Genomic DNA, 13,046 nt, shown 5'->3' on the forward strand with positions numbered 1-13,046 from the left:
ATGAACATTCAAAGCAACCATTAAAAAAAACCCCAAAGGCCTAACACAACTTTTTTCCTGTGTATCTCAAGTTTTCTGCAGCTACATGGGAAGGTCGTGTATTTTTTTCAGCATTAAGCCAAGTTTTGCTACCAATCCTGGAGCAGCGATGTTAGTCACTAACCATTAACCGTTGTTACAAATTAATTCAGAAGTCTAAGCTTATTGCATCAAACAAGCATTTAAATAAAAAGAGTAGTATTTCTAAATTTAGTTACGCCAGAAGATTTTCAAATCACAAGTTAATATGCACTTGAAGCTGTCAGGCACAGGTATTTAAGGTTTCTGGAATAATGAAACTGCTCAACCTCAATTCAAATTATTAGGTTATCTCTTAATATTAGTTCTCCTCCTACACTGATCAAAAATGTACTTCCTTTCCTAAGCTGTGTGCATTTTACATGCTTCTAGTGAAATATGAAACATTTCTTTCAATTACTACCACAAGTACTTCCATTAAATGCCTCTTCCACTTCAGTGAACGATGTTTCTGTATTTTCAAATGATGTTTCTTCCTCTTACAACAATTCTTTTCAGTTGCATTATTTCAGTGTTTCTTCAGAATTCCAGACAGCAAAAACGTGACAGAATCTTTGTAAAACAGACAATAAAACTGCTAGTAATGTCAAATGAATTGCAGCCACTGTATTTAAATTTTATAACTGTGAACATCCAGAAAGTTCAATAACGGACCAAAGTATTTTAAAAATAAAAAAAAAAGGAAAAAGGATCACTTTCTACAACAATTATTAATGAATTGTGAAGAATGCTGTTAACTTTGGTGCATCGCCGAAAAGAAACAAAAGTAAGTAAAATACAAGAATCCAGCATTTATGTGTGAGAGCACACACATTTTAACCCGTCAGGCACTCAAATGCATGTTTTTAAGATGCCACTTCGCAGAGCTGTGCAAAAAGTTCCCCTGCTGAGCAACATGGCACAACATTCAACTTATTGGTAGGCACCACCAACCCCAGGCTAAGCAGAGCAATAGCCTGGAGAGGAAGGCAGTGATCCAAGAGACATGGTCATACTTCACCAAAACACATTATTCCAGAAAAGTGCAGGAAGAGATTTTTCTGCATCTTCCCCAGAGAATGATAGATGTGGGAAAGCAGCCTTCCACGGTAATTCCTTTTCTTCTTTCCCGTAAAGCTGAGGCTATAAGCTAAACATGTAGACAGTACAACATTACACGTGAAGAATAATCATCTCAAAAGCAGGACTTGCAAGCAGTGTTCTTAAACTTTTAAGTAAATAAAACTAATCCTGTGATACCCACAACTATTAGAGCAGGAATTTCATTAGAATAAATCTCAGTGACTAACTGCAGCTTGAAATATAAAAGCTGAAAACTGACAGACTGTTCTCCATCACTCAGAGGATGACTATCAGAAAGACCTGCAAACACTTGGACCTTCAGCACTATCTGTTCTTTGGCATCAGCATTTTCCTACCCCGCCTTTTTTACTCTACTCAGTTACTGTTAAGGTATTTGGGGAAGACAGTAAAAACTCCTTTAAGACAGTAAAAACTTGGAAGCAGTCTTCTCAAGTTTATAAATAGAATAATTAAAAAACAAAACCCCAAACCAAACCCACAGCAGGCAAGACGTTTCTCACTCTTAGTTTTAAGTACATCAGCCTGCAACTCATGGAAGAAGTAATTCAAAAACAGCCATATGGTTGTAATGTAAAGCTTTACCACCAAGGGTCTTCCCCTCTCTGTCCTCAAAGTTGCTGTAACTTTGCTAAAAGACTAAGTGCAATGGAATGAGAGCAAAAATAAAGCCAATGTTATGTTTCATTAAAAAAAGCATTGGCATGCATCACTGACCCCTAATGCCTTAGGACCACTGCATGAATGTGAGAGCTAGCTAGGTGTCACTACAGTTACGTGTGCCGTCAGAGGTGGGATTGCAAGGTAGGTGGACATGGCCAAGCAAACAGTGACCTTGCTAGCTGGGGTAGCAAGAGCCATGAAATCGCAGAGGCACCAGCCTCAGCCGTGCGTGAGAAGGCCTGAAGAGTGCCCAGAGGGCTTGGCTGTGTAGAAGTCATTTCCTCCACAGCACTCCGGTTTTGATACCAAAGAAGGATGGATTAAAACTCTGCTTGGCTACGTTACCGCACAATACTATTTACTTCCTGATTCCATTAGATTTTGAAACCGCACTAATTCACACCAAATGGTCCAAAACACAGATGCGCAGTATTTCAACACCAAAAACTCTACAGCTGCCTATTGTGGGGTAGTTCCCCCCACTCCTACAAAATGGAAAAGTTTTGCCTTTGGAAATGAAGCTGCTCAAAGACTAACTGGAAGTATACAGAGAGCACTTTCAAGTACAAACACAGTACAATTTTACCTAAGACACTTTTTCTACACGTTTTAGGAGGAAAATGTGAATCTTTATTCCCACATACCGCCCTAAGGAGCAAATGCACAAATTGAGGAGACAGAGCACTTATTCTTCACCAGATTTTAAGCACCTTAACTACCTCCAGAGTTCCTCCTCCCTGGACAAGGCACATCTTCTAAAATGACCTACCTGACCTTCATGACCTAAACTGTAAGAACAGGGCTCTCTGTGCTCTACAGGTTAAAATTAAGTACTGCACTGAGATGAACTTGGAATCCACCGTGATCAAATTGCAGCTTAAACTGGTGAAAAAGGAAAGGCTTTTCACAGCATTCAACACTCCAACTGAAAACTGGGATTTTTTTTTTTTCTAGTTCCAAATATAACTTCAGGAGCTGGATCTACTTACTTACTGTAAGAGGCCCATTACTGGTTTGTATGTATCTGCTAGATCCACTGCAGCTGAGCATCTACTTTGACAGTATTTAGAGGCAAAATGATGGACAAAAATACCCCAAGGAAGTTGCAGAAATAGGGGAGGAGGAGATGGGGGAGAAGGGTAAAGAGGTAGTGTGGCAATTCAAATAAGCTTACATCTTTCAAAATACCATGAACCTTCCATGATACTTCATCATTATCAAAACAGTAGCAACTATTCAAATTTTAAAACTAGGCAAAACAGAATTTGAGGGGAAAAAAAAAAAAAGAGAGAGAGGAACCACACCACTTTTTAACTCTCATAGAATCATAGAATGGTTTGGGTTGGAAGGGACCTTAAAGATCATCTAGCTCCAACCCCCCTGCCATGGGCAGGGACACCTTCCACTAGATCAGGTTGCTCAAAGCCCCGTCCAACCTGGCCTTGAACACTGCCAGGGAGGGGGCAGCCACAGCTTCTCTGGACAGTCTGTTCCAGTGTCTCACCACCCTCACAGGAAAGACTTTCTTCCTCATATCTATGTCAGACAGAGCCTATTCCAGATGACTCTTCACTGGACTACCATGACTTCTCAAATAGGATGGATAGTGGCTTGGCCACTTCATCTGCCAGTTCCCTCAGGACCTGCGGATGCATCTCATCAGGTCCCGTGGACTTCTGCGCCTTCAGGTTCCTTAGATGGTCTCAAACCTGATCTTCTCCTATAGTGGGCAGTTCTTCATTCTCCCAGTCCCCCCCTTCGCCTTCTGCTACTTGGGCTGTGTCACTGGAGCCCTTACTGGTGAAGACTGAGGCAAAAAAGTCGTTGAGTACCTCAGCCTTCTCCGTATCCTGGGTAACCAGGTCTCCCGTTTCCTTCTGGAGAGGGCACGCTTTTTCCCTAGTCTTCCTTTTATCACTGACGTACCTGTAGAAGCTTTTCTTGTTGCCCTTGATGTGCCTGGCCAGATTTAACTCTATCAGGGCTCTGGCCTTCATAACCTGACACCTGGCTGCTCAGACAGTTTCTCTGTCTTGCTCCCAGGCTTTCTGTCCTTGCTTCCACCCTCTGTAGGCTTCCTTTTTGTGTTTGAGCTTGTCCAGGAGCTCCTTGTTCATCCATGCAGGCCTCCTGGCAGTTTCACCTTACTTCCTCTTTGTTGGGATGCATCCCACCTCAGCTTGGAGGAGGTCATCTTGAATATCAACCAGCTTTCTTGGGCCCCTCTTCCCCCCAGGGCTTTATCCCATGCTACTCTACCAAGCAGATCCCTGAAGATGCTTAAGTCTGCTCTCCTCAAGTCCTCTCATAGCCTTTCATTTATTTTGCTACCGAGTTAAAAGAACATGCCTAATATCTCTTCACAGGATTTCTTTTTTTAATGAGAATTATCAATGCCTCAAACAGAAGTTTTAAGAGAAAGCAGTCAAATTTTAAAATCTTCAAATGGCAATAAGGCAAAACCTGAAACAGAAAAAAATCTTCATACAAATCCCTTACCAAAATATCTGCTGGTCTTCTGGGGCAGTTATTTGGGTTTATTTTTTTCTTTTTAAAGAATGCATGTGAGTTTTTTAAGGATTAACAACATTTAACAGTGGCACAGAAATTAGTCTTACTATTAGTAATGAAATTGCATTAGGGATGGTATTTTCAAGGTTTTTTTAAACATAATATTAGGACTAGTCAAACCATTTCACAAGTCTTTAGTATGCATGACATCTGTTAGGAGAAATAAATTAGAAGACATTCATCCTAATTTAGTTGAACAATAAATAATCTTCAAGTATTTTCAGAAAGTTGTGTGTGCATGTCTGTCTGAGGCTACAGAAGTGACCTATGTCAGCATAAAGAACATTTATGCCCCCTGGCAGGTCAAGGAGAAAGTTTTTGACTACCTCCTTAATTTTCACAGCTACAATAAGATTATGCTAATAGGACACATTGCTGGTCTTAACTGCATTTATAAACATGAGCCAATTTTAAAACTATTGCCTTCTTAAAGCTGACAAACACAGCAACAGTTCTCTTTGGTCTCTAATGCTGCATACATTCATCTGCAAAGCATTCATCATCTTCGTCACTAATATGAAGTAGGGAAGTAGGATTTCATTCACGCTAAGAGAGAAAGTGGTGAGCACAGACAGAAACGCATGGGCCACAGGGTGACTGCCAATACCCAAACCACACTGCATCAGGTATTAAACCTGGAGTTAGGAAGCAGAGTGACCACCCCACATGGCCCCTGACCCAACTGAGAGCCTTTCTCATGTCGCATCAACAGACATGAGTATCACCAACAGATGGTGTGGTGGAAACCCTCCTGAAAGATATGGAAACTCATTTCAGAAATACTCTTCTCCAATGCAGTCTTCAGGAAATTTCTTTTGGAAACTCTCCTAATTGCTAGTGATATGGTGGCTGTATTCATTGGAGACATGAAATGAATCAGACCACAGCAGCATCTCAAGCTTTTTTTCAATGTCTCTTCATGTTTATTTTCAACAAGTCAAAGAACATAGAAGAGTTTCAGAAAATTTGAAAGAAAACATTTAAAGAAGGGTAATGCATATAATTAATGTATTAACCTGACACTGACAGTGACTAGAGCAGCATTCTATATGTAAAGATATAAAGGAAGAGAATATAATTAATGCCAATCACTACAGACTCACAGAAAGAAGATCACGTCCAACTACTGAATAGCTTTCTCATTTCTCTGACAAAGTTAAACTTCTTGTTGTTAAAGTCAGTAGCATTTAAGTCACAAATGAAACTCCACAGTAGGTTCTTCTGCTGATATCCAAGGGTGCACAAGAGTGGGGGAAAGGGAGGACAAAAAGAAAACCAGCAACCCGCAAAGAGTGTTCTTCAACCTCAGCCTTGGCCCTAAAGGCTGTAGATTAAAAGGAGCGCACCTCCTACAGCTCTCTGCCTGGGCAAACAAAGTGAAGATCTGGTGGTGCAGAGACTGTCCTAAGCTAGATATACTGAGAATTACAGCAGCCAAAATAAAGTCTTCCTCCATACAAGTAGTGCCAAACCAGCCTACACAAGTCTGCCACCACCAGAATGCCTGTTGGATAAGTGTCTGAACGCCAAATACAATCTTTCCACAGCTACAATTTGCATATCCTCTCCTCACCACGGGGTGGGGGATAGACTGCAGTTCTTTTACTTGGGGAACCCATGAGACCGGGCTCACCAATTCTTGGGCATGAAGCATGGTGGCTGCTCTCCTTGGCACCAACCAAAGCAGGGATAGATAACCTGAACCAAGGGGCTGACTACTCTGCCTGCTTCCTTGACTTGTCCTAGCCAAGCCAGGCACAGATATGCAATACAGACACGAGCTCCTGGCCACCCCAGGGCAGGACATGGCCACTGAGGGCTCTGTTCCACACACCAGCATGGAGGGAACTGGAACACAGCCCTTCTTGGGTGAGGAACTGAAATCACATTATTTCTCTATCAACTAGAAGTAAGGTGCCAAAAACCACTCGCTTCACCCATGCTAGTATCAGCCTGTAATTCTTCATTCTCTCTCTCTCACACACACTTCCCCCTCCAAAACCCTAATTGCCCATCATGGTATCTTAATACTTCTCTTCCCTCCTAACATTTAGGGATGCTGGATACTCAGTTAACATCCTACCACAATATAAACTTTCAAATAGTTTTAAACTCAAATCCCCACTTCACTAACTGAACAAACTGAAGACTGGCTGCAAGTCTGAAAGGGTTCTTGTAACTGAGAAGTCATCACAAGCAGATGAGCTTCTAGCTGCATCATTGCTACACTAGTTCTTAGACCCTTATTATGCAACGTTTTAAAGTTTATGTTATTAAGCAAGTTACTACTGACATGTTTGACAAGGACAAAAATCTAGAGATACAGAGAGAAACTGCAGAATGTTGCTGATGGGAATCAGGATGAAGGAAACCAACTTCTGTGTGTCAGAAGTCACCTCGAGAATGCCTGCAACATTTAACATGGTGGAGAGGAGATACCTGTCTGGGAAACATCTGTTTTGGAAACACTAGGGAATCAAGGTGGATAGCTACTGGGTAGTAAGGTGGAAAGGCTGTAATACAAAGATTTCAAACTTTAATTCACAGGAGTCCAGATTCCTAATAAAGCACATGTTTTTAATACTGAGAATAAACCTCTGGAAGAGCTTACCAAGTATTAAGATGGCTCGATACTAGAAATGTTAAGCTCAAGATCAGAGGATGCATACTTTCAGAGAAGTATTAGGGTGAAGAAGTCCTGTAATCAGTGCTGTGCTGCTCAGTGCAGATCAACACAGTGAAGTTTCTTGGTCTGCAAAGGAAATTTTGATAGCAGTTCGGCTGGGTATTTTTAAAATAAAAATTTTAAACTTGAAACAGCCACTGCACTCAATGGAAGAACAGACAATACTTGGTCTTGAAACCTAAACATAAATCACAGTTGTACAGTCACGTTCATCTGTGCCTCTGAGCCAGAATTACCTACAGAAGCTCATCGAACAGAGCTAAAACTCTTGCTGCCCAAGCACACTATCAAGCCTAGGAAATTCTTACCCCACAGCTCATTTCTCTGGAGCAAGGGGTCAGCCCTGGAAGAGCTGAGACTTCCCTTATACAAGAGGAATCCAAAACCAATAAATAAATAAGACTTTGCTATTTTAAAGCAAACCTGACAGACTAGGGAATCCCACTGAATAGCACAATATTACTTGTCTACCAGTTGCAACATGCAATGTTTTCTCTCAATGTGATATATCACCACAACAAAAACAGTCAGAAGAACCCACATCACACAGGCATAAACCTCTTCCTCCCTCACCCTACACAGGCAAAACCTACCCAACCTCACCACGCTTCTGGACCCTTCCTGTGTTACTGATGACACATGAATGTCTGCACAAGAACAAGCAAATACCTGACTGGGACTAAAATCCATTGCAAATATTTATCTTTCCACTTGTGCATTCCCACATACACACAAGCTGTCTGCACAGTGTTTATGCCTCTCTTTCCCTTCCCCAGAAATCACCTCACTTGCATGAATTTGGTCCTTTCAGAGAAATTAAAGCTCTAGACAGAACATACAGATTTTGCTGCCCAACACGCACGTAAAGACGTTCAAACCTATCATTTGCTCAAAATCAGGTAGGATTTTTTTTTAATATGCTGTGAAGTTTTGCCAGCCTTCATTATTAAGTGGGGGGAAAAGACTTCTAGCAGCTCAGTTCTGTCACAGTGAAAAACCCAAGCCACTAAAAAGGAGAAGTCTACCACAGACATACCTTTGCTGGTTCATTCTGACAGCTGTCATTTATATGTATTCAGCAGTGTAGAAGGTGGAGGTGGAAACCTTGCTGATTTCTGTACCAGGTTACACACAGGAAGAAAGTCCCAAAGCAACATCTAATCCCTAGCAAAGTTTGAGGTCTAGCTGACATTCGCACAGAAGACCACTCCAAGCTGGAACGTGGCAACCCCGGAGTCTTTACACACACTGTGACCACATCCAGGGAGTCTTCTGGGCACTGACTCTTGCCCTATTCCTGTATGGAGCAGAGTTATCACCCGCTCCTCTTGCCAATCCAGTAACAAATTTACCAAGTATCTTTGGTAATCTTGCCTATGCAAGAAATTCAGGAGGAGCAAGCTGTTCTTTAGACAAAGACAGAGTAACAGAAAACAAGGCCTCTGAAACAAGGCTCCAAGTTAAGAACAGACTTTTATTATTACCTAGACCTACTAGATAAACTAAAATCACCACCAAGGTTTGGCTTTAAGACACTTTTCTTGGGATTAAAGCCATGACACAGACTCCTACCAATATTCCCTTAAAGTTACATTATTGCCAGCTAAAGTTGTCAAATCGACAGTTTAGGTAACCCAAATAAGCATCAATACCTAGAGCAGTACTTTCTTGAAAACCATAGGTGAATTCATTTTTTCCCCAAACAAGTGACTATGGAGCTCTAAGAACATATATTTAAAATACCAGGACTGGCATAAAATAATGGTTCAAATACAAGAGTCATGTGCAAAGTGCATCAGTAAGAACAACGTTGTTCTTTGTGCCAAATGAAGAGGACTGATCTTGGAGAAGAGAAAGTGCTTTTTTGTGTGCATGAACTAAAAATGTTCCTGGTACCCACAGTCACGACACTTCTTACCCTAGGCTTCCAAGGAAATGCTTGTTGGCAGCACCCCATCTGATGTACGAGACGTGGATGCCAACCAAATGTCCTCAGAGTAACTAAACCGAAACCTTTGACAGCTGCACTTCAACAGGAGCCTGGCACATGCCTAAATGCGCAAGAAAATGCAGTCTGTGGGTGTACCTGGGTATTTTCAGTTAGTCCAAAAGCAAAGCAAGAAGCCAAATGAGAAGCGAGAAATACCGCATCACTAACAGGGAAACAGAAATATCTAAAAGGACTACATGGCTTACAAAGTACAGACCTGAGAAAGGACTGCTACTTCAACACCAGCGTCATCAACAGCCATGTGAATTTATCAACTTAGCTCTCTGGTAATGGTGTTGGTAAGGAACAAAACCAAATATGGGAAAGGCTGAAATATAGGCATGCGCACTGTCAGTTCTTGCAGCAAGGCATAAGAAATCAAAAACTGTTTGAGGTGATAAGACTAATGAAAAACATGGAGACTGTTTTCTACATAGAAAAAACCTTGCAAGACACAGTTCAAAGAGCTGAAACACTGTAAAGGTCAGAAAAGGAAGCAGAAATAAAAGCAGATGAGGACAGGCATTATTCATGCTTGCACGTACAGTAGATCACTTTGTTGCAATCGAGGGAGCTTTTCAAATTGTACCAAAATCCCAGCTAGCTGCTTTCTCTATAAACCAGGCAAGAACAAGAAACAGCAGCTGGTAAGGGGGGGTGGGGAGAAACTTTTAACCTACACCTGGGGGAATCAAGCCTAAGAATCTTAATTGACTCAATTAAATCTGCAGAGAACAGAGATACTGTAAATACTAGAACTGGCTTGGAAAAAGGAAGGGAAAAACCCTCCGAGGCAAAACATTCTTTTATTCTATGATCTCCGATGTGCCATGCAATTCAGAAGACAGAGGTTTGCCCCAGGGCTACATTAGGGGTTATGCTTTGTGGTTTACAATTTTGATATGCCATTTCTGAGGTTTCTCAGGATATCTCATGAGAGAGAAGGATTACGGCATATGACAGAAACACTTGTTATATGACAGAAGTTCAAATCTGGGGAAGAACCCATTATAATATACTGAACTGTCAATCCAACTGCCTGTTTCTTCCTGTAAAGGCAACACAGGAAAACAGAGCCTTTACTTCTTTTTTTTTTAAGCTATTAAACATATTCACAACATATAAATGGCAAACTGTATGATGTCTTTCTCCTTAGGATGTTATCAGTGTAACTAAAGAATTGGGGGGTAGGAGTGGGCTGGTGGTGTCAGTTTTTATGGCAGTACTATAGTTACACAAGCCCTAACACAACGCTGGTACTTGGCCTTCTGACCAACTACCTGAGAGAGAAACACTTCACACGAAACAGCGTCACAGCCACAGCACACAGAAAGCACTAATGGACCCGGCAATCTCATTATAAAGTGCATCCTTATCCCCACGCACTTGCTGAGGAATTTTAACATTTCAGCTCCAAAAAATATACCCTAAAGCCACGACAGAGCACACAAATACTCTAATAAATATTGCAAGTGTCAGTCCACTCAACAACAGAATGAAAGACCCGAGTTTAAAGAAAGGGATTTAAAACCTGTGTGTAGTTTATGAACTGTACAGTGAAAGTTTAGCCTCAAAAAAAACTATCTAAACCAGATGTTGGCTTCACAACACTCAATTTATGATAAATTGTTTTAATATTTATAACTAGCACAGGCACTGTAATAAATCAGACAAAGGCAAAAATATAACGAGCATTCTGAAGTAAAGAAGTTACATGCTCCTGCTTTTTAAAACCAGTCTGTTTGGAAGGCAAAGGGAATAAATCTCATGGTGGCTTAATGATATTTTTCCTCACCTGCCATATCATGAACTACAAAACCAAGCAAGAAAATCCGAAAAACAAATTATTACTAACAACAGCTAAATGCTGGCTTTCCAGCCTCCGCCCCGGGCAGGAGGGAGCTGAGCCCCCAGCCTCGGGCGCGGAGCAGGGACGGGTCTGCCCCGGGGACGGACGGGCCGGGCCGGGCCGCCCCCGGCGCTGCCCGCGGCCGCCACGCGGGGGCTCCCGCCACCCTCCGGCCGGGAAGGCCGCGCCCTCGGAAAATCGGTATGCAAAGGAAATAAAGGAGGGTAGAGTGAGAGAGGTAAGCGCGATAATCATCACCCGCAGTGTTAAAGGCGCGTTACCCTGCGGTACGGTAAATTATGGAAGAGCCGCACTTGAATTTCTCAGCTACTAACGTTGTTCAACAAGATGTTGCTGCGTCGAGAGAAGTGTGGCCAGAAGGGCGAGGGAGGGGATCCTCCCCCCCTGCTCCACTCTTCGTGAGACCCCACCTGCAGTGCTGTGCCCAGCTCTGGGGCCCCCAGCGTCAGAAGGACATGGACCTGTTGGAGTGAGTCCAGAGGAGGCCACGAAGATGATCAGGGGGCTGGAGCACCTCCCCTGTGAGGACAGGCTGAGAGAGTTGGGGTTGTTCAGCCTGGAGAAGAGAAGGCTCTGGGGAGACCTTATCGTGGCCTTCCAGTACTTAAAGGGGGCTACAGGAAAGATGGGGAGGGACTCTGTATCAGGGAGGGTAGTGACAGGACAAGGGGTAACGGTTTTAAACGGAAAGAGGGTAGATTTAGATTAGATATAAGGAAGAAATTCTTTCCTGTGAGGGTGGTGAGACACTGGAAGAGGTTGCCCAGGGAAGCTGTGGCTGCCCCCTCCCTGGCAGTGTTCAAGGCCAGGTTGGACGGGGCTTTGAGCAACCTGGTCTAGTGGAAGGTGTCCCTGCCCGTGGCAGGGGGGTTGGAACTAGATGATCTTTAAGGCCTCTTCCAACCCAAACCACTCTATGATTCGTTACAAGCAGTGCTAGCATTGCTACTGATCGTTAGGAAAATGGCCTTGAGGTCTAGCAATGCTTATTTAATTCAAGGTAAAAAATGAGGCTCTTACTGCCAGCTTGTGACTCTTCTCAAAATACCAAGTGGGATTTAGGCTTTGGCAAAGGTGTGGGGGGAAGAAGTTCAATAACCTATACTCAGTTTGAAAAGTAATAATGCATCAAATTAAATAAGAGATGGGAACCAAATACTTCTGATCAAAAACTATCTAACTTTATCTCTGAAAAGCAAGGGATAGTTCGGCACAGAAATGCACATAGGTATGCACAGGATCCAGAGGGGAGATGTACCATTTCATACCATCCTAGAGCAAACCGAACATGAAAATCTTGTCCACAAGAACATCAGTTTCCTGTCACAACATTTTACTTCAATGCCCTACTAATTCAAAGTCAGACCACTTATGTCAGGAGCAGACATTGGAAGGCTAGCTTCTTCCCCCACAAAACCATCTGTTTTAAGCATGTTTTGCTGTCAAGAGGCTTCACCTCCACCCCCTTCCCCATCTCTCCAGGAAAGTTCAGATGCTGCCAATGAAGTGTCAAGTGGCAGCTTTGGCACCACATGCTGCAGGAAGAGAATGCAGTTATGGATCAGTACAGGCTGAATAATGTAAACTGCAAAGAAGAAAGAGTTTGTGTTATACTGAATTTAAAATTCACAAAATACCAGTTTTTGCCTTGAAACATCTCGCTGATAGAAAGGGCAGGTACCAAAGCAGGAAGGCAGACTCTTCGCCTTCCCAGATTGAAGGGAACCTGCATTTTTTCACATCTAGGAATAAAGGGTGCCACAACTGCACTGAAATGTTGTTTCCAGCACAGCTGGAGTCATGGCTCTCCATGCCACCCACTGGGCACAGAGGTCAGAAAAAACCAATGGAAAGTAATGAGAAGAGACTGGAGAAAACTGCATGAGTGGGATTCACATCCTGACAGTAATTTGAAGAAGTTCCTCACTTTACAGTGGTGCCATCATAATCCTGGAGAGGGCCGAGGCAGCTCTGCTTCAGTAAGTGCTTTCCAGTGGATGCCTCACATTTAATTTACTGGGCGTTTGCAATATGACCAACAGTCCAGGCAGCCAGGGAGCCACAGCAAGTAGTAAGGGGGTCTCCTAGCTTTTAAATTTAAGAAATGC

General features: G+C 42.6%; 1 protein-coding gene and 1 non-coding gene across 2 annotated transcripts in view; both read right to left on the bottom strand.

Annotated features, from left to right (window-relative positions):
• JAZF1 (JAZF zinc finger 1) overlaps window positions 1–13,046 on the bottom strand; it is a 201,307-nt gene that overhangs the window by 156,416 nt on the left and 31,845 nt on the right. The window lies entirely within an intron of this gene.
• On the bottom strand, window positions 9,485–9,546 carry LOC141934713 (U7 small nuclear RNA). Its single transcript, XR_012626409.1, has one exon. It is a non-coding gene; the product is annotated as a U7 small nuclear RNA (small nuclear RNA).

This window comes from Strix aluco, chromosome 1, assembly GCF_031877795.1.
Source record: "Strix aluco isolate bStrAlu1 chromosome 1, bStrAlu1.hap1, whole genome shotgun sequence".
NCBI lineage: Eukaryota > Metazoa > Chordata > Aves > Strigiformes > Strigidae > Strix > Strix aluco.